The sequence below is a fragment of the Lactuca virosa genome, chromosome 1, assembly GCF_052849685.1.
Source record: "Lactuca virosa cultivar CGN04683 chromosome 1, Lactuca_virosa_CGN04683_v6, whole genome shotgun sequence".
Lineage (NCBI taxonomy): Eukaryota > Viridiplantae > Streptophyta > Magnoliopsida > Asterales > Asteraceae > Lactuca > Lactuca virosa.
In genome coordinates, this window is record NC_136426.1 from 199,448,541 (window position 1) to 199,469,596 (window position 21,056).

A 21,056-nucleotide genomic window follows, 5' to 3' on the forward strand; every position below is an offset into this window, starting at 1 on the left:
ATTACTTACAAATAAAGTAATATAGTTTTATTATTTCAATAAAACCTTTGAAAATACATTTTCCCTGAAATCCGAATGTATGGTTAATAATCAAATAAAATTATTTTATAACATACTATTCGTAAATAAGTGTTAAATTCTATGTAAACATATTCTTAGTTATACCCGATTTATTGTAAAACATTGAATTCGATAAGCAGTTGTGTCTTTTTTTTTTCTTCAGAAAATCGATCTATAAACGGTTCACCTGTAAAATAATGATATTGATCCTGGAAAAATCTTATATTTCCATAATTCCGATTTATGGTTTTAAACATTCCAAAACCAAAAAGGTATAGGTTTAATTACCATAATTAATTTCATGATATGTAGTTTTATTCATAAGTAAAACCAACTGAAGGTATATATGGCCTGTAAAATATATATGATGTAAATACCTTGTTTTACTATTTTAAAAGAAGTATATTACTACGTAAAATAATCATTGTTTTATCCATGTGAGTTCTTATAACCATACTATATGACTGATATGCCTGATGCGACGTTCTTTAGGCGTCGGAATGATATGACCTTTGTCACCTTAGGCCTGCCAGGCTAACTATAGCGAACAGTTAAGGTGCGGGATTGTCAATCCCGTATAGATCTATACACAAATTCACGCTCTCCCTCCAGGAGATTCTGGTTAATAAGTCAGGACTTAAGGTCGTACTTAGGTAAGTACACCACGAAGTGTCTCACAAATTTTTTGTTTCAACGAAATCACGAGCAATACAGTGGAAAAATCTTTCAACAAATAAAGATGAAATTCTTGCATATCTAAGTTTAAGATGATTGATATTGTGAATTGACCCATAAATTATACCTATTATAATTTATATGTGTGTTTTCATAACGTTTTCCCTTACTTAGTAAAATAGTCCATAAATTCCATAAATTATACCCATTATAGTTTATATGCATGTAAATTACGTAATTTGAGCCTTTTGTATTTTAACAACCTTGAGAGTTTATAAGTTTGTTAACAAAAACATTTAGTTAGTATTTTTACGTACAATATTTGTATAGTATATAAATGAGTGAAATAAACAATTTGTAATTTAAACACAATATTACTTGTGTTTTTACTTGTTTTCCCCCCTAATAACATAGAAGTTTTTAAAAAAGTGTAGGGGTATGAACTCACCTTGTGTGTGTGTTCTTTCTTAGATACAAATTGGTTGCGAATAATCTTCGAAATAGAATACGTGATTATAGTCGAATCCTAATAATTTTTACACACGATATAGTATTTAAATAAAATAAGAATAATTTAAATAATAAGTTAAATTGTTAAACAACACTTAATTATTGTAAGAAAACTTACAATAAACCTTAGAATAGTTTGTAGGTGTTCTTGGTGGTCTTCGTGTTCTTGGTGTTCTTGGTGTGTTTTTGATGAAAACTAGCTAAATTGGGTGTTTTCGGCCCAATCTATGAAGATTAAAAGGTGTTTTTGGAATGATAATAAGATCAATGGATGATACTTGCAAGATCTTCAAGAAGAATCAAGGGTTTTTCACATGGAGATTAAAGAAATGAGAGGTTTCAAATGTTCTTGAGAGGGGAGTGGTGTTTTCGGTTGGATTCCTTGAGAGAAAAGTTGGAGTTTTCAGATGTAATGTGTAAGAATGAAGGAAGTTTTCGGTTTACACACACACACACACACACACATATATATATATATATATATATATATATATATATATATATATATATATATATATATATATATATATATATATATATATATATATATATATATATATATATGAAGTATAAAGGGTGGTGGTTAATGTTTCTCGGCTAAGAACACAAACTGAGGAAGACTTCTCTGTTGGGAACACAAACCGAGAAGATAAGCCTGTGAGTTTTGCGGCTGTAAACCTGAAGTCGGTTTCGCATTTTTGTTATGAAGTGGAAACCCTCCGGGGTAGTTTTCTACTGAAGGTAGTTCTCGGCCTTGCACATTTGCGGTCCAAGGTTCTCGGCTGCAAACGGTTTGCTGCCTTCGAGTTGCGGTCCGAAGAAAGAATAAGTTTGACTTTAAATTGATATGTTTGACTTTAACACAATGTTTATACATATAAAATTGTTTTATTTTAACTTTATAAGATTTAACAAAACAATAAGTTTGACTTTAAATTGATATGTTTGACTTTTGTTGACTTTTACAAGATTGAAAATAATGGATTGTCACATTGGAGTAGATACAATAGATTTTCCTTTTAGACTATTTTCACAAGTTCTCAAAAGGCCTTGAAGCTTGATAAGAGTGACCTCCTCCTTGTTGATATGATAAGTCATACAAAACTGATTATAACAAGGAGGCAAAGAGTGTTTGATAATATAAATGACCAACTCTTCATCGAAATTAACATTCAACTTCAGCAAGCGGTTCGCAAACCTTTGCATTTTCTGCAAGTGGGCCGTGATGGACTCCCCATCCTTCATTTTTTTTGTTATCATGGAGGCAATGATTTCATACATTTCCTGACAAGCACTTTGATGGTATCTTTCCATCAAGTCTTTGTGCATCTCGAAAGGGTAGTACTCCTCATAGGACTTTTGAAGTTCTGCTGTCATAGTGGCAAGCATGATACAAGACACCTTTGTGGCATCCTTCTCATGTGCCCTATACTCAACAACCTCTTTAGGAGTAGCAGTGGCTTCATCAACCTCGTTAAGCTCTTTGTCGAGGAAATATTCCTTGTCCTCATAGCGAGTGAGCATCCTAATGTTTTGAATCCAGTAATTGAAGTTCGAACCATCAAAGATGACCCTCCCACACAAGTTCATGAGGGAGAAAGAGCTAGGAGGATTTGAGCCAGAACACAATATTTTACAATTCGGAAAAGGGATGTCGTAATCCAATTGCAAAATATTTGAAGGTAGGTAAATGACGATTTACCATTTTCCACCATGAAAAACGAATTTGAATAATAAGTTTTAATTGGATTGAATGCCTAGATTTATTTGAGATTCGTTGAAATTTTTCAATGGCATGTTTAAATGTCGATTATGCCCTTCAAGTTTTTTACTGGGATACCGAGGATCACAAACAACGTGTGAATAACTATGCAAATGGTCTTGGTACTCTTGATGTCCTTTATCACCTAATCAATGAGCCAGTTAACCACACACGCTACATTGATCTATGATAAATATCAAGCTACCCTTTGCCACCCTTGTTAGTCCAAGTTAGTGTGTCAGTCAACCACACACCCTCCACTAACGACTTGGCAAGGTGGAAAGTCCAATTTCATGGAATAGCATCATTTTCACATTTTTCCTAAAGTAACTATGATTGGGAATTTAATAAAACATTTAGTTACTTTATAATTATCATTATACTTTTAATGAGAATTAATGTCCTATCCTACCCGTTCGACTAACGACCCTCTGCCAATCAAGGAAGCGGTGGGTGAGAGTGGACACTCATTAAACCACCATTTTATTGACAGTTTCCTTATACACCCCTTATAGATTGGCTTCGTGAATGAGGCCTACTAACGGTAAGGCGAAGTTGTCTTTTTGACCACCTCTTACATGTTCGGATTGAGTCTTAGTTGTGGTTGTACTATAGATTTTCTGCCTTCCTCTAATATGATCTTGTGCGATCAATGCGAAGGACTAATACCCTTGATGTCGGTGATTTTCCATGCCATTTTGTTTTTTCATTTTTTCAATACCTAGATCAAACTCTCCTTTTTCCTTGGGCTCTAGTTCAACTGGAATTATGACAGGCTTTTGTTCATTTTCGTCCAAGAATGCGTATTCCAAATGATTATGAAAGGGGTTCAATTGTACTTTTGTGATATGTTCAGTCACCGTGGTATGAGCATCTGATCTCCATGATGTGGTGGTTCGTAATTGCTTGTATGCTCGTGTTTTTCAAATTGGCCATGCCGTGGCAGGTGTATTGCCACGTCGTGGTGAGTCTTCAACCTATTTTCTGATTTCTTCAAATTTTATTCCGTCCAGAATCCTCTCTAGTTTGTAAGGCCATGTTTAGCATCAAAATCACTGTCTTTCATAGTCATGTATCCCACTAAGTTGTTACCCTTCCATGCTTGCATTTCTTTTTCCAATAATGCATCGAAAATGTCCACCAAGAAAACCGAATAGTCACTAATCTTCGAATGCCTCATTGATCAATCAACTCCAAATGTGATGGCGTCTTCCCCATCACGAAGGGTAAGCTTGGACTCTCTAATATCCACCAAGGCTCGTGTGGTGCTAAGGAAAGGTATCCAAAAAATTATAGGGAGTTGGTTGTCTTCTTCCATGTCTAACACGATAAAATTTGCTGGAAAAACGAACTTGTTAATTTTAACCAATAAATCCTCACATGTACCTCTTGGGAATGTCAACGTCTTGTTGGCTCGGTGAACAGCAATGCCGATTGGTCTTGGGTCTAGAAGATTCAATATCTTGAAAAATTAATAAGGCATGTGATTGACACTAGCTCCTAAATCGACAAGGGCGTGATTTATGACTAAAATCTCAAATTGAAAAGGAACTACCAAGCTCTCCAGATCCCCTATCTTCTTTGGTAGCTTGTTCAGCATAGCATCGAAGAAATTCTCGTTCAGAACGACATTTGAGGCCTCCTCTATCTTCTTTCTATTTGTGAGAAAATCCATCAAAAACTTAGCATATTTTGGCATTTAGACATCGACTTCAATAAATACAATATTGATCTGAAGGGCCTTGATATGCTCCAGGAACTTCTTGTAACCCTCACCTTGTTTATCTAGTTTGGCTCAAGTTGGAAATGGTAGCAGTGGTTGATAGGCCTTGACCGGAGGAGTCTTTTTCTTTTTTAGGAGATGGTCACGCCGTGGAATTATCCGTGCCACGCCGTGGCTGCTGGTCAGAGGCTTTTTCTCGACTTTCTTCTTCTAGTTTATGCACATCATTTGACTTATTATTAGATATGGGAGTTATAAGGATAATAGTTTTACCACTTCTGCTTGTAACGGATTTGATATGCATTTTTAGATTTTGCTATGTGTTGCTTGGAAGTGTGCCCGGTAAACGTTAGTTAAGTTGCCTTGAGAGTTGACCAGTTTGTTGCTCAATGTTAGGGATCGAGGCTTGCTAATTTTGATGGATGACATCCGTTTCATCCTTCCTTTTATCAGATGTAGCTTCAAATCGGGCTAGCAATGCTTCAAATTCATTCTTCTTTTTGGGAGCCGTTTGCTCTTTTTGATAAAACTTGCAGCCTTGCTGCTAATACTTTTCCTCTTTTTCCTTCTTATACTCATCATATGGTAGCCACTCCTTCTTGGGTTTCTTCCCATCTTCATCGTACCTATCCCCACCCGAAAAAAATCTTGGACCTTCCAATTTCCATTCTTATCGCGGTCACATTCCTTGGTTAAATACGGTCCCCCACAATTATCACACCCAACTCAAATTGCTTTGGTGGATTGATCCATATTTGTCATTCTTCGCTGCCAAATCTATAGAAGCCGCATTTCCATTTTTTTATCCTCTTGTAGAGTCTTCTCGAGGGTTGTGATACTCCCTTGAGTGTTTGGAAAACTCCTCAATTAGCTCCTTAATTGTATTAGTGGTCCTTGAGAGTCAAGGAGTTGTCGAGTGGTCACATTTACCCCTTTATAAAAGATCGATACTTCTTGTTCAACATTGTGGTCATATTGTGGGAAATTTCATAGCAACCCCTTGTACCTTTCCCATGCTTCGTACAAGGATTCTCCTTCGTGTTGTTCAAAGTTGGCGATGTTCTTCTTTAATTTTCCAACCTTCGATGGTGGGCTGAATTGTTGGATGAACTCTTCACAAAGTGTTGCCCATGTGGTGATAACTCCAGCTCGAAGTGCTTTAAGCCAATATTTTTCACTCCTCGAAAAGTCACCAAAAGCATCCGTAAGAACACCATTTCAAGAGGAACATTGGGAACATTGAAGTAGGTTGCAATGTCATTCACCTCATCAATATGCTTGTAGGAATCTTCTTGATCCTTCCCGTAGAATGGGATATCTTCGAGCATAGCCAGAATGTGCTCCTGCAACTCAAAGTTGGTGGTGTTTAGGATTTAGGGTTGCACAAGACCCGGTCTGTTATCACACATTCGTTTCTTATACTCCTCCATGGTCATGTCTGCTATGTTGGTCATCTCGTCTTCTGGTTCACTTTCTTTTTTAGATGTTGAATCAATCACGTATTCACTCTCTACTCCGTTTGGTTTTACATCTTCCTTCGAATTAGTTTTTTTGTTTACTCCTTTTGCTTGTTGCTCTTGCGAAAAATAGACTCGGGATCTTGCAAACTAGGTATTGTATTAGATGAAGATGCTCGGGTCATAAACTATCTACAACAAAATAGAAAAAAATGCATAAAATGAATAAAAACAATAAAAATCTAATGTGTCTGAACGATGGCCACGACATGGGCAAGAATTGCCAATACATGGTCATTATAGAGAAAAAAACAAAAGAAATTGAACTTTATATGAAATAAATTTCACATAAAGGATCAAGAAAAATAGCAGATGAACTTAACTAAAATTAATCCGTTCCTTTGCAACGACCCCAAAAACTTGATATGTATTTTAAGTACTAGTTTTAAAACCAACTAATCTAGACTAACTAATATGTGATAGGAAGGGTACCTAATCGACTAATGTTGGGTCACTCATTTGCATAGATTTGATGATGCAAAATATATGTTGTATAGTTATAGTTAGTTAGTTAATCTGAAGATATGTTGATTCATATGTCAAGGACTGAAGAAAATCCCATGATAACTAGAAGACCTTGAAGACTTTATCAGCACCAAAAGCATGAAGACACTATGTACAAATGACTGATCAGTATGTCTAGATGCTGATGGATATACACGGATGACACACTGATCAGATGATACGCTGATGATACTCATGTTCATTCACTATATGATGAGGTTGAAGTTGATCAGTTTGACCCTAACACTAATGACTGATGCTGAAGCTGATCTCCCTGACGCTGAAGTTGATGTTCTTATCAGCTTTTGAAGTGTTTTCACTAATATCCAAATATGGAGAAGATCTAATCTGATTCATTCCTTATTTACATGTTCAGTTTATATTTAGATTAGATACAATCCCTTGACTTAAGGGATTCTCTAGAATAGATTAGTGTATAATGGTTAGGGCTTGGATCCTCGAAACGTTCAGGATCCTCAAACCTCATCAAATATTCAGGATCGTAAACTATCTTAGGATCCTAACTATTACCATTATTATTATTTACTAACATTTATGAAGGTTGTATTTCATTTTTAATTGACACATGTGCAAAAATATTCAAGAGAAGACTTATTCTCAACAGAGAGTTGTCTCAACTATGCTAAAGGCCCGGAATACCAAGTCCAACAACGTTCACAGAGCTGGTGGTAGAGGATCCCGAGAATATCATACATCTTGTTAACTATTTTAGACTATAAAATGATACATGTATGTTGCACACAACGCGCATTGCTTACTCCTAGCTTACTCTATGAACTTTTTCACTTGTTCTTACTGAAATACTCTCTATAATCATTATTTTATATTAATAAAATCATCAAGGCAGGTGATCATTATCACCTCCCAAGGTTTTGTGCCGGAGATCCTAGCAATGATGAAGGCTTTCCTTGTAAACAATCGTGTCGTTCACTTTATGTTTTTCTATTGCACAATTCGAACATCACAACCTCTCATTCAATTTGGTTGATTTATAATTGTGTAATTTTTTACCAAAACAATTTGGCATCCACCGTGGGGCCGTGGTGTTCAAAATCCTTGAAAGATCATGTCTACACAAACGATCCTTTCTTCGTCCTCCGCTCCTTCCATTCCAACCAAAACCCTACCACCTCCTCCGAGTGGACCACCTGGTCAGGGAAAGCGCCTAACACTTTCAAGAAAAACACTCCTTTGATCACTAACCAAGGAAGTTTGGGATCTTCTGGACTCCAGGATCCGACTTCTTCGGTTACTACTACTGAACTCTTAACTATGATTAGGAAAATGACGCAATAGATGACTCAGCAGCAATATGACAACAAAACACTACTTAGAGAAGTGGAGAGGATAAAGGCGGAATTTCAGAAATCCCAGGAAACGATGCGCACAGTTGTACAACCAAGGATCCTGGGCTTCGAGAATATAGGATCATCAGGAAATCACAGGGGAATACATCTCCTGCTACTACTGCGTCACCCTGGGGGACAACTATGAAAAATCGAGCATTTATGATCAATGATCTCAATGTTTCTTTCAATACTCCTAGAAACCTTGAGTCTAGTAACTTCTTAAACAACAATACTATCAATACTAACTCTACGAATGTTGATGCAAGAATAATTCCAAACATGGCTAGGGGACTTCAACAGTTGAGACAGATGATCTCAAGCGTACCCGAGGTGGTTCAACCCATACCAGAAGCATCTTTAATAATTCATTGGATCTCAAGATTTGGTCCTTCAATAGCCGAAACCGAAGTTCGTAAGTGCTTCCAGACTCCTAGCATGAAGCCTTACGATGGAACTACGGATCTTGAAGAGCATGTGACACAATACCGAGAAAGGATGGAGATCATTCCCATCCCAATGCACTTGAAGGAAGCTTGCCTATGCCAAGGCTTTGTGTAAGTCCCAAAAACTATAGATCCAAATCAGTGATCAATTAATGCAAACAATCAAACAAAGTATAGAAGGAGTAGAAGAAGAACTAATCCAAGCATGAACACATCTATTACGTATAAATGTTAGGTACACCTTGGGAAAACACACACATACGTCCCTGTTCAACTGACACAGACTCAGACTATTTATAACTCCTGAAGCAGCACACAAGTGTGCAGCCATACACACGTGTGCGGCCGCACACACTGTGTGCGGCGGCACACACATGTACGGCAGCACACACCACAAACATGTTACAAACACCACAACATACACTACCACCCTATCAAGACTTATACAATAAGATGCCTGGCCCAAACCACATAATTATGACCTAACAATCTCCCCCTTGGTTTGTGGCTAGCATAGAAATGGTCTTCATTCTCCAGGTTTGTCAAATAGCTTCAGATCAGACTTTCCATGGATCCCATCCAAAGCTTTCCATTTATGATAGTGGCGACCATCCCAGTGAACTCCATGGCTGCAACCTCCATGACTTCTTTCCTGCAGATAATTTGGTGACGAGCTAGGGTATGAATGTCTCTCTCCCTGAATATCAGAAGATCCTTTACGCAGACGAGCCTCAGAACAGTGTCGCTGTTTTTGAACTTTATTGCCGTAGTTGTCGTTTCGTCATCAAAAGCCCAAAACTCCATATCGTCAAGATATCCATCCTGAAAATGTTGTGGAATGGGAATCTCTTTGACTTGTTTTGTGGCAGGCCAGAACATGATCTTCATTGGTCGATTAGTTTCAGGATCAATAATATCCTTATCATTCATAACCAGTGCCTTTGCCGTCTTCATTGAAGGGAAGTTATCACTGACCTGTCTGTCCAGGAACTGCTTGAAATGCGTAGCCCTAGGATCATTAGAGGGATTGTGGAATGGAGCCCTTGAGAGCTCAGTGAGATCGACCTTTGTCCATGAGTTAAAATCATGGGTGTTCTTGTAGTACTCAGGAATTCCAGAGTTCCTCTTTACAACCCACATATTCACTTCATGATCAAAGGCCCACATTTTGATCCCAGAGCGATCTCCAAACTCGTCACCAAATTTTCGTCTTTTAAGATCCGTCACTGTCAATTCAGGATCCTTTGACTTGCGATTTTCGTTTGAATTTTTCATAAAAAGTAATCCTTCATTATTAGATGCAGTGACGGTCCTTTTCCCATGCCTGATTGTGATCCGAGGTCTGGCATGTTCGGGTTCCTTTTCAAAGCGATTAACGATGGTTGTTGTTCTTGGAGGAGGTGGATCAACAGGAAAGCCGCTTTCTGAAGGTTGAGAGGAAGCAGCGGGAGGATCTTCAATAGCATGGGGCTGTTGAAACAGAGATTTGAGCTTATCCTCAAAAGCGTCAAAAAGATTGTTCTTCAAGTCAAAGTAATAAGCAGTTACTGACCCAAGATTGGTTTGCAGGTCAGTAATCTGTTTTGACTTTGAGGCATTTTCTGCCTGAAGCTCAGCAATAAGGTTGCCATGTTGTTCCAGCAAGATGTCCTTTTCAATGTTTTGCTACTTCAGAATGCCAATTTATTCTTGAAGTTTGGTCATTTGCGGATTATCAACCCCTGAGCGCCCTTCCTCGAAAGATATTTCCTTTCCACGAGAGGAAGATTCTGTTGGATTAGTGTCTAAGTCCATAACTATAATTGGTATGTACTTGACCCGACTCGGCATGGTCCATTTGGGTTGCATAGCATCAGAACATTTGGATAGACTGTTTATGAGGAAAAGACATTTTGTGACATATTAATATATTATAAGTTCTAATATATTAATATGAAATCATGTTATTTACTTAGTATTGATCAAGAATTAATTTGGACTTAATTTAGTGATCAAAAAGAGACTAATTAAATATATGGGGATTGATTGTGTAAATCATTCATTCTTATATATGTGGGCTTATGATCCAAGATTCCTTTATGTTGGGTTTAACCCATGTGGTGATCCATGGATACTCCATGGAGGTTAAAACCCATTGAGCATAAGGAATGGGTAAAGTCATGAGTTACATGGTGTAACCCTAATAGCCACACTATATAAGAACCCCTTTAGTTCAAGAAATTGGCACTAGTGATACATATTTTGAGGGCTAGCCAATCTGAACATGTATGTCTTCTTCTCATGGTTATTACAAGAGTTTATGATGTTGTGTGAACCATTTGAGGTGTCACACTTGGGGCACTAGGCTCTCAAGCTTCATGGAGTCAAGCAACAATAACAAGGTATGTATTCTATCTATTTTAGTATCCTAGTATCAATGTTTTGGTATGCTAGTTAGGATAATACCTTGGATAATCATATTTGCATGTATAATAGAGAAAACATAGATCCAAGGTATTTAGGGTTGCATGTACACTTAGGAGTGTTAGAATGCTCAAAAACCCATCAGTGGTATCAGAGCCTAGGCTTGTTTTCAATTATACTTGATGCAAATTGCTGAAAAATGCTGAAAAAGTCGAATTTCGGGCATTCTGGGCACTGGACTCGCCGAGTCCACTGATGAACTCGCCGAGTCCATGAAGAAAATCATCCTACTCGACGAGTAGGTTGATACACTCGACGAGTAGGAGCCCCTGACAGCATATCTTCGAGTTTTTTGGCTAGAAATGGACTAGGAACATTACCATAAGCTGTTTTTGAACCTATAATCTTTTTTTTGATGTGGTAATGTTCATACTAATCCAATTTCAAAGATAATTGTCAATAGATTCATGTTTTGTATTAGTTTAGTGATTAGGCTAATTACATGAAAAAGTTTGATTAAATTATCTTGTTCTTATGAGTTGCCTAGATTAATAGAAAAGTTAATTGATTATGTGTTTTCAATCCATTTTAATCTAAGAGTTGATTCTAAAATGTGTTTTTGTAACTTGTCCTCAAGTTATATGAAAAGTCACATTTAAGTTTCATAAAACTCATAAAAGTTGGTAATGGTTACAAAAATGAAGAGTCTTGTCCTCAAGTTATGGAGGTTCAAGAGTCACTTCATTAAGTAATAAAATGTGTAACCTTAATTAATTCCATAAATTACAAAATAAAGAAAAGTTACATTCTTTTATTAGTTTAAAGTCTTCCATAACTTGTCCTCAAGTTATGGAACTTGAAGAGTTTTTTTTTTAATTAAAACTACTTTAAACACATAAGTTATGGAATTAATTAGTTTTGAATAGTTTCAAAACTTGCCCTCAAGTATTGGAATTTGAAAAGTTTTCTCTTATGAATACTTTAATTCCAAGTTAGCCCTTCGAATTTTAAAAGTTAAAATTCAAACCCTTATACTATTATTATAATTTTAATTATATAGATATGTATAAGATAAAGTCAATCTTACCGTTAGTAGGCCTCATTCACGAAGCCGGTCTATAAGGGGGGTATAAGGTTACTGCCTATAAAATGGCAGTTTAATGGGTGTCCACTCTCACCCACCGCTTCCTTGACTGGTGGAGGGTCGTTAGCCGAACGGGTAGGAAAGGACTATAATTCTCCCTTCATTAAAAGTATTAATGATAAATACTAAGTAACTAAACACTTGTACATTCCCAATCTTAGTTACTTAGGAAAATGTGAAAAGGTGCTAACCCATGAAATTACACTTTGTACCTTACCAAGTCATTAGTGGAGCATGTGTGGTTAACCGGCACACTAATAAGGACTAGTAAGAGTGGCAAAGGGTAACTTGACTCTATTATAGATCGGTGGAGCGTGTGTGGTTAACCGGCACATCGATTAGGTGATAAAGTTAAGGGTACCAAGTCAATTTGCATGGTTATCAACACATTGTTTGTGATCCTCGGCATCCCAGTCACAAACTTGAGAGGGCACAATCGAGATTCAAACATGCCATTGAAAGTTCAATGTATCTCAAAAGATCTAGGAGTTTCAAATCCAATTAAAACTTAATTATATTTCGTTTTTCATGGTGGAAATTGGTAAATCGTCATTTACCTACCTTTAACTATTTTATAACTTGGATTACGGCATCCCTCTTCCAGTTATAAATAGGTTGTTGGGTCCTAGCCTTAATATTTCATATTGGGTGTTATATTAAGGACTTTAAATCAACTCTCTTGAATATCTCCCAAAAGATGATCTTCCCAAATCTCTTGAAACAACCTTTCCTAAATGAAGATGTCATGGAAATCATACTTCTTTCACCTCCTCCAATTATTCTCCCTAACCCACAAGTTCCTGAAAAGTTTAAGGTCACTCAAGCAAAGGTCTATATGTGATCACATCTTGGAGATGTAGTCAGATATTGACAAGCCGGGAGAGTTGGGTGTCAAAGTCTTGAGAAAGTTGGTGACTCAACTATTTTCTAAGTCACATAGTGAGTTCCTTTCGGACTCCTATGAAACAGACTATGACAAGACCCTTAATGATCTTATCTATTTGCTAAGATCAACTTCCTAAAACTTTATGGACATTGACAATGATGACATTGGATATCAAGTAAAGCTCTCTCTTCCCAATGGAAAGGGATCGGCCATAGTCAACTCGGTTGACCAAATGGTAAAGAGAACGGCTAAGTCTGAGATAGTCTCATTATCAAGGGTCTATTGCCAAAGAAAGGGGCATTGGTTGCGAAGCTGCCAAATTTACCTAAGGATATTAAAGTCAATAAGTTTGACTCTACTTCGGGTAAAGTCCACTATCTAACTCTGCTAAGTTTCTATTCTGAGATTCTTGATACATGATGTGACTGGGTCACATGTTGATGTTTTAAGAATCAAAGAAAAAGTGAAGAAACTTAAAGAAAGAATATGCTAAATCTGATGGCATAGATGGATTTCTATCGCATAGTTTGAAGATCGGATTCTTGAGCTACTGCTTAAGAGTTATGATATATTGCTTAGGAATAAATAACAACAAAGTTTTCATGTGATTTTGCATTGTAAGGATAGTTTTTCCGCAAAGTTTTAAAATAAAAGAATTTTTTTTTTTTGATTTTATTTATTTTAAAATATCCTTACAATGGCATTTGTGAAAACTTTTGTTGCTTATAAGATTCCATTAAGAGCAAGAGTGGAAATATGAATTTGATTCTTTCATTTGTGGTAGTGTCTAAATTTACCAAATAAGGAAAGATTCTTATCACCTAAGTTTCAGTTGGATAGAAACTTGGAATCATGCAAGTTGTATAGCATGATGAATAAGAACTTTCAAGCATTGGAAAAATTAAGACTAACTACTTGTTCACATGGATGTGTGAGTCAAGTAAAGGATCGAGTACACATTCTTGTGCACTGATCAAGCCCACCACAAATAATCGTTAAGACTATTCGTCATTATTTACTAAAATTCAATAAATATGGTTATACTTACAAGCTTAAGTGTAATTCTGAGACATTGGAAAAGGTTTCCATGTATGGCAGAGCGAATAAGAAGAATCAACTTAGGCAGAAAGATAAAAGTTTCTCAAATCTGAAAAGATGGGAGAGTACTTTAGTATCATGTTATATAATCATCTTAATGATTAAGAGACCTTATCACAATTCATCCTCTAAGTGCATTCTGGTAGCTAAGAAGAGGAGCTATGAATTGTTGAAGTGGTTAAATCAAGAAGATGATTTATACTTCGTTCCAAAAACAATTCTTAGAGTTATACTCTAAGATTGTAACTTGAGTGACATGTCTTAAAGAAGGTTTAAAACACTTGTCAAATGTAAGAGTAAAAGTTTTCTACTCTTGTACATTTGAAATTGGTAAGTTGTGATGTTTTGGATAAAACAAAGACCAACTAAGGCCAATTGTGTGAAGTGTTTGTCTTGATTAGAATCCACACTATCTTTTGAATATCTGACAAGAAAGTCTTATATGTCAAGAGGACAGTGGGAGTCTTAAAGGTCTTGAAAGTCTCAAGAACTAATCAAGAATAAAACCTGAAGTTCTTCACTAGCACACGACTTGAGGTTTATAACCTATCGTGTCGACATGTCTGTGCCTATTCAAGTTGGCTTTTCATAGGAGTTCTGAGAGTTCTCAATTGGTTGCACAGCTACTTGGAAGCAATGTCAGGCCCTTGAGCTGCCAAATGGCAAGAATTTAAGATTGCACAAGTTTAATCCATATAAGTGTGGATTTGTCAGTAACCTTGTCTTGTGATTATGGTTTTGACAAAATTCATATGGATAGGAACTCATACACCATAAAATCTAAGTGTCATAAGGTTTCTCTCCGATTCATGAAAATGATGGTGAGGAAACATTTTCACTAAGTAGATTTTAGCTAGATAGCAATTGTGATATTTGCATTCTCAAAGTCGCTAGTGGAGCGTGTGTGGTTAACCAGCACACTAACATGGACATGTGAGAAGTGGTAAAGGTCTAAACAATCGAGACTATGATTACGGCATCCCTTTTCATAGTTCTTAAAATTGTTTAGACACACATGTGAGCTATGTAAGATAAGGTGTATGATATTGATAAAGTTTTATCAAAGCAATCTAGTATCAGAAATCTGAACTTTGGTAAGAAAGTCAATAAAGTATTGATTTCTAGAAGTCCAGCTGATTTCTGATTACATGTCAAAGCTAGTGGGAGCATGAGTGTTATGCTAATAATCATCATGTTAGTGGGAGCATGATAATTATGATAAAGATTGCAAGTTAGCAATGTTAATTATAGAAAACAAAAGTTTCAATTCGTGAGGCTACATGGGTTGAAAAAGTTGTTTTGATATAATTAAGGGAGAGGAAATTATACTTCATTTCAATTCTAAAAGCTTAGATTGAGGTTTTAAGTCGTATTTAGTCAAGGATATATATATATATATATATATATATATATATATATATATATATATATATATATATATATATGAATTTCATGTTGGAATGACTCAACATAAGGAAATTCTATATATGGGTCCATTATTTGCGTTCTAAAATTCGATTATGATTACGGCATCCCTTTTCATAATCTGAATTATGAGAACTTGGCAAATAGAAATGGAAATGTTATAGCAAAAGACTGGTTTAGTCTTTATGTGAGACATCATGACTCGTGTCCCATATGCTTTGGATATAGGATCGATTACATCTGCTATATTTATCCTTTCTAAAATTTTCCAAATGCTTGGGGCATTAAGAAGGGAAAAGGTCTAGAACTGGATATGACTAAAAGGATTAAGCAATTGTCGAGGACAATCTAAGGCTCACCAAAGATTGGTTGCTCAAGGACAGTTGGAAGTATAGTGTTAATTCTGGAAGGACCATATTGACATAATCTGTAGGGAGGCAACTCTTGTTCAGAAGTGATAGTCAAAATGGAATATGGAAATGTTTCAATGTTGGAAATTATTCAATCTGTGTAAGATTAGGAAACTTAATGCAAGAAGGATGTTTCCAAGGAGTTGATCTCCTTGGAATGCTCTGTAATGGTTGTTGTCAAGTCTTTCTGACTCTGTGCATAATCATTACAGGAGGATCAATGCATATAAGTTTAGAATCTAACAGATTTTAGTAAATGGCATGAATTTGGAATTCTTGCATTTGCAGTAAGGATTTGGGACTATGAAAGAGGATCATTGGAGTCATGTTCAATTGATCTAATTCACAAAGTGAACATCATAGACAAACATACTATGCATACTTGGTGTATGGCATGACTAGTGTTTAGAAAACATAGTGTACATGCTTGGAGCATGGGACAACTATTGTTTTAAATTCAAGAATAAAGTTGATAGCTGAAACAGTATACAATGAATAATGTGTAATCATATGGTGATAAATAAAAGGTGTTTTATTTATGTTCATAGGTTTTGATACCATATTAGATTCTATTATTATTGTGTTTCATTTTGCATGTTTTGACTTCCAGAATAACTAGGTCGTTCTTCCTGATTGACTAAGTTATTCAAACTATCCACAGTCGGTCATATGTTGGAAGTAGATATGAATAAGGATTGTCATGGGTTGGCTTGTAGAGGTCTAAGATGTTGGACAAGGGGCTACAACACTCATGAGTGCTCATAAGTTCTGAGTATTGGATTCAAACCGCGCTAATTGGAATCACTTCATGGATTTTATCACGAGTGATCATGAGACGATAATATCTTATATTCTTCAAACCTAGAGATATGAGTTGTTACTATGAGTTGGTTGTACATTGATTGCACGAAAACGCATTCGGTAACTCGGTGTTATAAAACGTGCCTTTGTGTATGATTCAACAAGTAGTAGAACAAGCCATATGAGTCGAAGTTTATCCATTCCTTTTACCTTCGGGATAAAAGCGATATCTGTGGGCCCCTCGATGATTTGATGATGACAAATGGAAGTGCTCGGCCGAGCCAGGACTGATTTGATTTATTCAATTAGTCAGTCGTCATAAATCGGAAATCGGGAAACAACAAATGGACAGAGAGAATGATTATAATCCATGTCTCAGTCCATATGATATCTAGAATGGAGGAATATATGATCCCTTATCTAATGGACAAGTCATTGACAAAGGTCAGAGTTCATCTACAAGGTCAGAGTTCGACAGCGGCTTTTGAGAGCTACGATTGCCAGTTCGTTCCTGAAGTCATACACAATAATAGTTTTAGACTTATCCAAGTGGGAGACTGTTGGATTAGTGTCTAAGTCCATAACTATAATTGGTATGTACTTGACTCGACTCGGCATGGTCCATTTGGGTTGCATGGCATCGGAACATTTGGATAGACCGTTTATGAGGAAAAGACATTTTGTGACATATTAATATATTATAAGTTCTAATATATTAATATGAAAAAATGTTATTTAATTAGTATTGATCAAGAATTAATTTGGACTTAATTTAGTGATCAAAAAGAGACTAATTAAATATATGGGGATTGATTGTGTAAATCATTCATTCTTATATATGTGGGCTTATGATCCAAGATTCCTTTATGTTGGGTTTAACCCATGTGGTGATCCATGGATACTCCATGGAGGTTAAAACCCATGGAGCATAAGGAATGGGTAAAGTCATGAGTTACATGGTGTAACCCTAATAGCCACACTATATAAGAACCCCTTTAGTTTAAGAAATTGGCACTAGTGATACATATTTTGAGGGCTAGCCAACTTGAACATGTATGTCTTCTTCTCATGGTTATTCCAAGAGTTCATGATGTTGTGTGAAACATTTGAGGTGTCACACTTGGGGCACTAGGCTCTCAAGCTTCATGGAGTCAAGCAACAACAACAAGGTATGTATTCTATCTATTTTAGTATCCTAGTATCAATGTTTTGGTATGCTAGTTAGGATAATACCTTGGATAATCATATTTGCATGTATAATAGAGAAAACATAGATCCAAGGTATTTAGGGTTGAATTTACACTTAGGAGTGTTAGAATGCTCAAAAACCCATCAGATTCTGGGCATTGAGACAAGTGCATAGCGAGTCTGATTGAAGCCTCATCTAGAGACGGTCTTGTTGGGGAATATGTTGGACCATTAGATGGTCCCCCTGTCTCAGGCAAGGTACTTGGACCTTCATTGGATTGGAGTGGTGGTGAAGCAACAGTTGTGGTGATAACAGTTGCTGAAACAGGTGGTGAATGGTTTTGAGAGAACACTCCCTGCCTCAAATTCTGATGCCATCCTTGTATAGGAGGCAGAGAGGTCTGCGTCTGTGTCGAGATACTTGAAAAGGGAACTGTTGTATGAATATCAGAATCTAGGGGAGGAATCCTTGAATCTGTACCCTTTTGACTTAAATTTTCTTCCATTTGGGTAGACGAGGGAGGCATAGTTTTGAGAGTCTTCTTTGCCGCCCTAGTCTCTGTTGCAGTTTGAGCAACTTCGTCGACCTTTTCGAAGAATTTGTCGGAGAGATCCAGACCTGTGTCATGTTCAACTTCATGTTTAAAATCGAAGTTGAGGGGAATGGTAACATTATCAAGCCCTGAGAAGTCCATTTCATGTAGAAATTCATCATTTCCTTCACGTTCTCCTCTATCTCCATCAAAATCACTCTCATCCTCCACATTCTGTATCATTTCATGTTCTGATGCAACTTTGGCCACAGGAGAGTTTAAGCCTTCTTTAGTATCGTGTTCAGAAGTGGAGATGACCACATCGTCAGTTTCCGTAGGGCAAGAAAATTCGTTTGGTTCTGACTGATCACTTTCCTCGGCAAAGATACCAAATCTGATTAAAGGATGTTTTCCTTCAAAGTTAAGTTTTCCTGATCTCTTCTGCTTCATTAAACCAAAAGCATTTGGGCCGATTGATTTGATATCCAGGGTCTCTCCTTTCCTTTCAATTTCAGGATGCATGATGTTAAGGATCAATTGGATAAATCTTGGATACATCAAAAATTTGTCCCTTCTATTTCCTTCAATATTCAGAATCATCTCATGCAAGATGAATTTTGAAAAATTAAAGTTTACTCCAGAGGCCAAAGCAGTGATGGCACCAGTATTTGCCAGGGATATCTCGTTAGCACCAGATCTGCGTCCTGAAATACAACTCACAAAGACATGAGCTAGATATTTCCAACAAGGTGGAAATAACTTCTTGTGGGTAGGAGGAAATGTTCCTTCATAGCCCATTTGTCCAAGGACATTTTGAATCTGGTTAACATTAATTTCCCTTGGATATTCAGGCTTATCACCAATTTGTTGGGCTTCTCGAATGATGTCTTTCGAGACTAAAACTTTCTTTCCTTGTACATATGCCTCAAGATACTTCTCATCGTCATTGTCCCTTTTCACAGAAGCATTTCTCCAGAACTCTTTAATCAGATTTTGATAAATTGCTGCACTAGATGTGAAAGCGGAGACCAAGCAGCATTTTCTCAGACCATCCACAATAAATTTGAGATCATTGTGGGCCACAGGAGGATCTTCTAGAAAAATGACCAAGTTGTTTACCTTTGCGAACTCCGAGTCTCCCATGATTTTTTTAGTATTAAGCTTTAATTTCACAGAGAAATGAGAAGTGTTCTTAAAGTTTCAGAGAGAGAGAAAACGAAAGCGTGTGCGGTCAAGGTAAAAGTGAAGAAGGTTATTTTGACCGCACAGATCCCCTTTTATACAAACCAATAGACTGCCCCCCCCCCCCTTATCTTTTCCTTTTTGACAATAAAGACCCAAAACTCAAAAACATTTAAAAAGGAATCATTTTGAAGATTAATTAAAGATAAAAATAAAAATAAAAATGAAAATTAAAAATAAATTCTAAGATTTACCAATCCTAAAAATTAAAAATTAAAAACAAAAGTAAAAATAAAATTAGAATTAAAAATAAAGTTTAATCCTCTATTGAACTTGATTAACCTTTTGTGATATGGGATCAAAGTTGTTAGACAATTATTACCCGTTTATCAGTCTCTCTCCTTTCATGAATAGATCTGGTCGATCGCCAGTATTGTGGTCCACTTAAACTCGAAAAATTTGTGACAAGATTTAGGAATTCTATCAGTGACAAGCCAAATTGATCCTAAGTTACTAGATAAAATTACCTAAGGACCATTCATCTGACGACAACCAAGGATATTGTTATCCACCTAAATTGAGCAGCGAGATCTACAGACAATCTAGAATTGTTCAATTTTAAGTGTACTAGAACATGTTTCCCGCTTCCTGACATACCCCAATAATCAAGAACTTCCGAGATACTCCTTACTTTAGGTGAGCAGACTATTATTCATAGAAAGGATAGATTTAGAATGCATATGCTGTACACTCAGGTCGGATCTTTCAATCACGCAGAGAGTGAAACATATGACTGACTAGAATTTCAGAGGGATTGAGAAGTAGAAGGTTGCATATGATGTGTACTAGGTCGGATTGTAAGTCACGGAGAAGAGACAGCATATGGCTAACAGATAGGAAGAATTGCATAGATAGAAGATGCAAAGAGATGGAGTTGCATATGCTGCAGTCCAGGTCAGATCTTTCGATCACTAAGAGGTGGCAACATATGTCTAACAGTTTGGAAAGAAAGTAAATAATTTCGTACAGACCTAATTTGTCGAAATTCCCCAGTCGCCCCATCAATATCGGAATTAAGGACGGAGTCCGTACATCGAGGAAAAGTGAAACCACAGTTCTAGATACAGGTTCTTTAATGTGACTGGTGGATTCTCATGTATATCTCCCTGCTCAACCTATCCGAGCATTGTATTGTCAGGCTAAATGGAACTAACTAGGTCAGAATTTATCAAGTCTCTAGATTCCTTAAGTTCATCTGCACCTAGTCATGTCCATTAAAATTTTTGTGCCTACCAGCGCATCGAACACAGAGCCTAGACAATTCTACTTTGGTTCTTTACACAGACTCAGATTGTATGTTATCACTTGTTGATATCACTTCCCAGCACATCACTTTACAACAATATTTTTGAATTTTCTGTT

General features: G+C 36.5%; 1 non-coding gene across 1 annotated transcript; it reads left to right on the forward strand.

The window, feature by feature from the left end:
- The first annotated feature begins 5,697 nt into the window (after positions 1 to 5,697).
- On the forward strand, positions 5,698 to 5,804 carry LOC145151778 (small nucleolar RNA R71). Its single transcript, XR_013732333.1, has one exon. It is a non-coding gene; the product is annotated as a small nucleolar RNA R71 (small nucleolar RNA).
- The last annotated feature ends 15,252 nt before the right edge of the window (positions 5,805 to 21,056 follow it).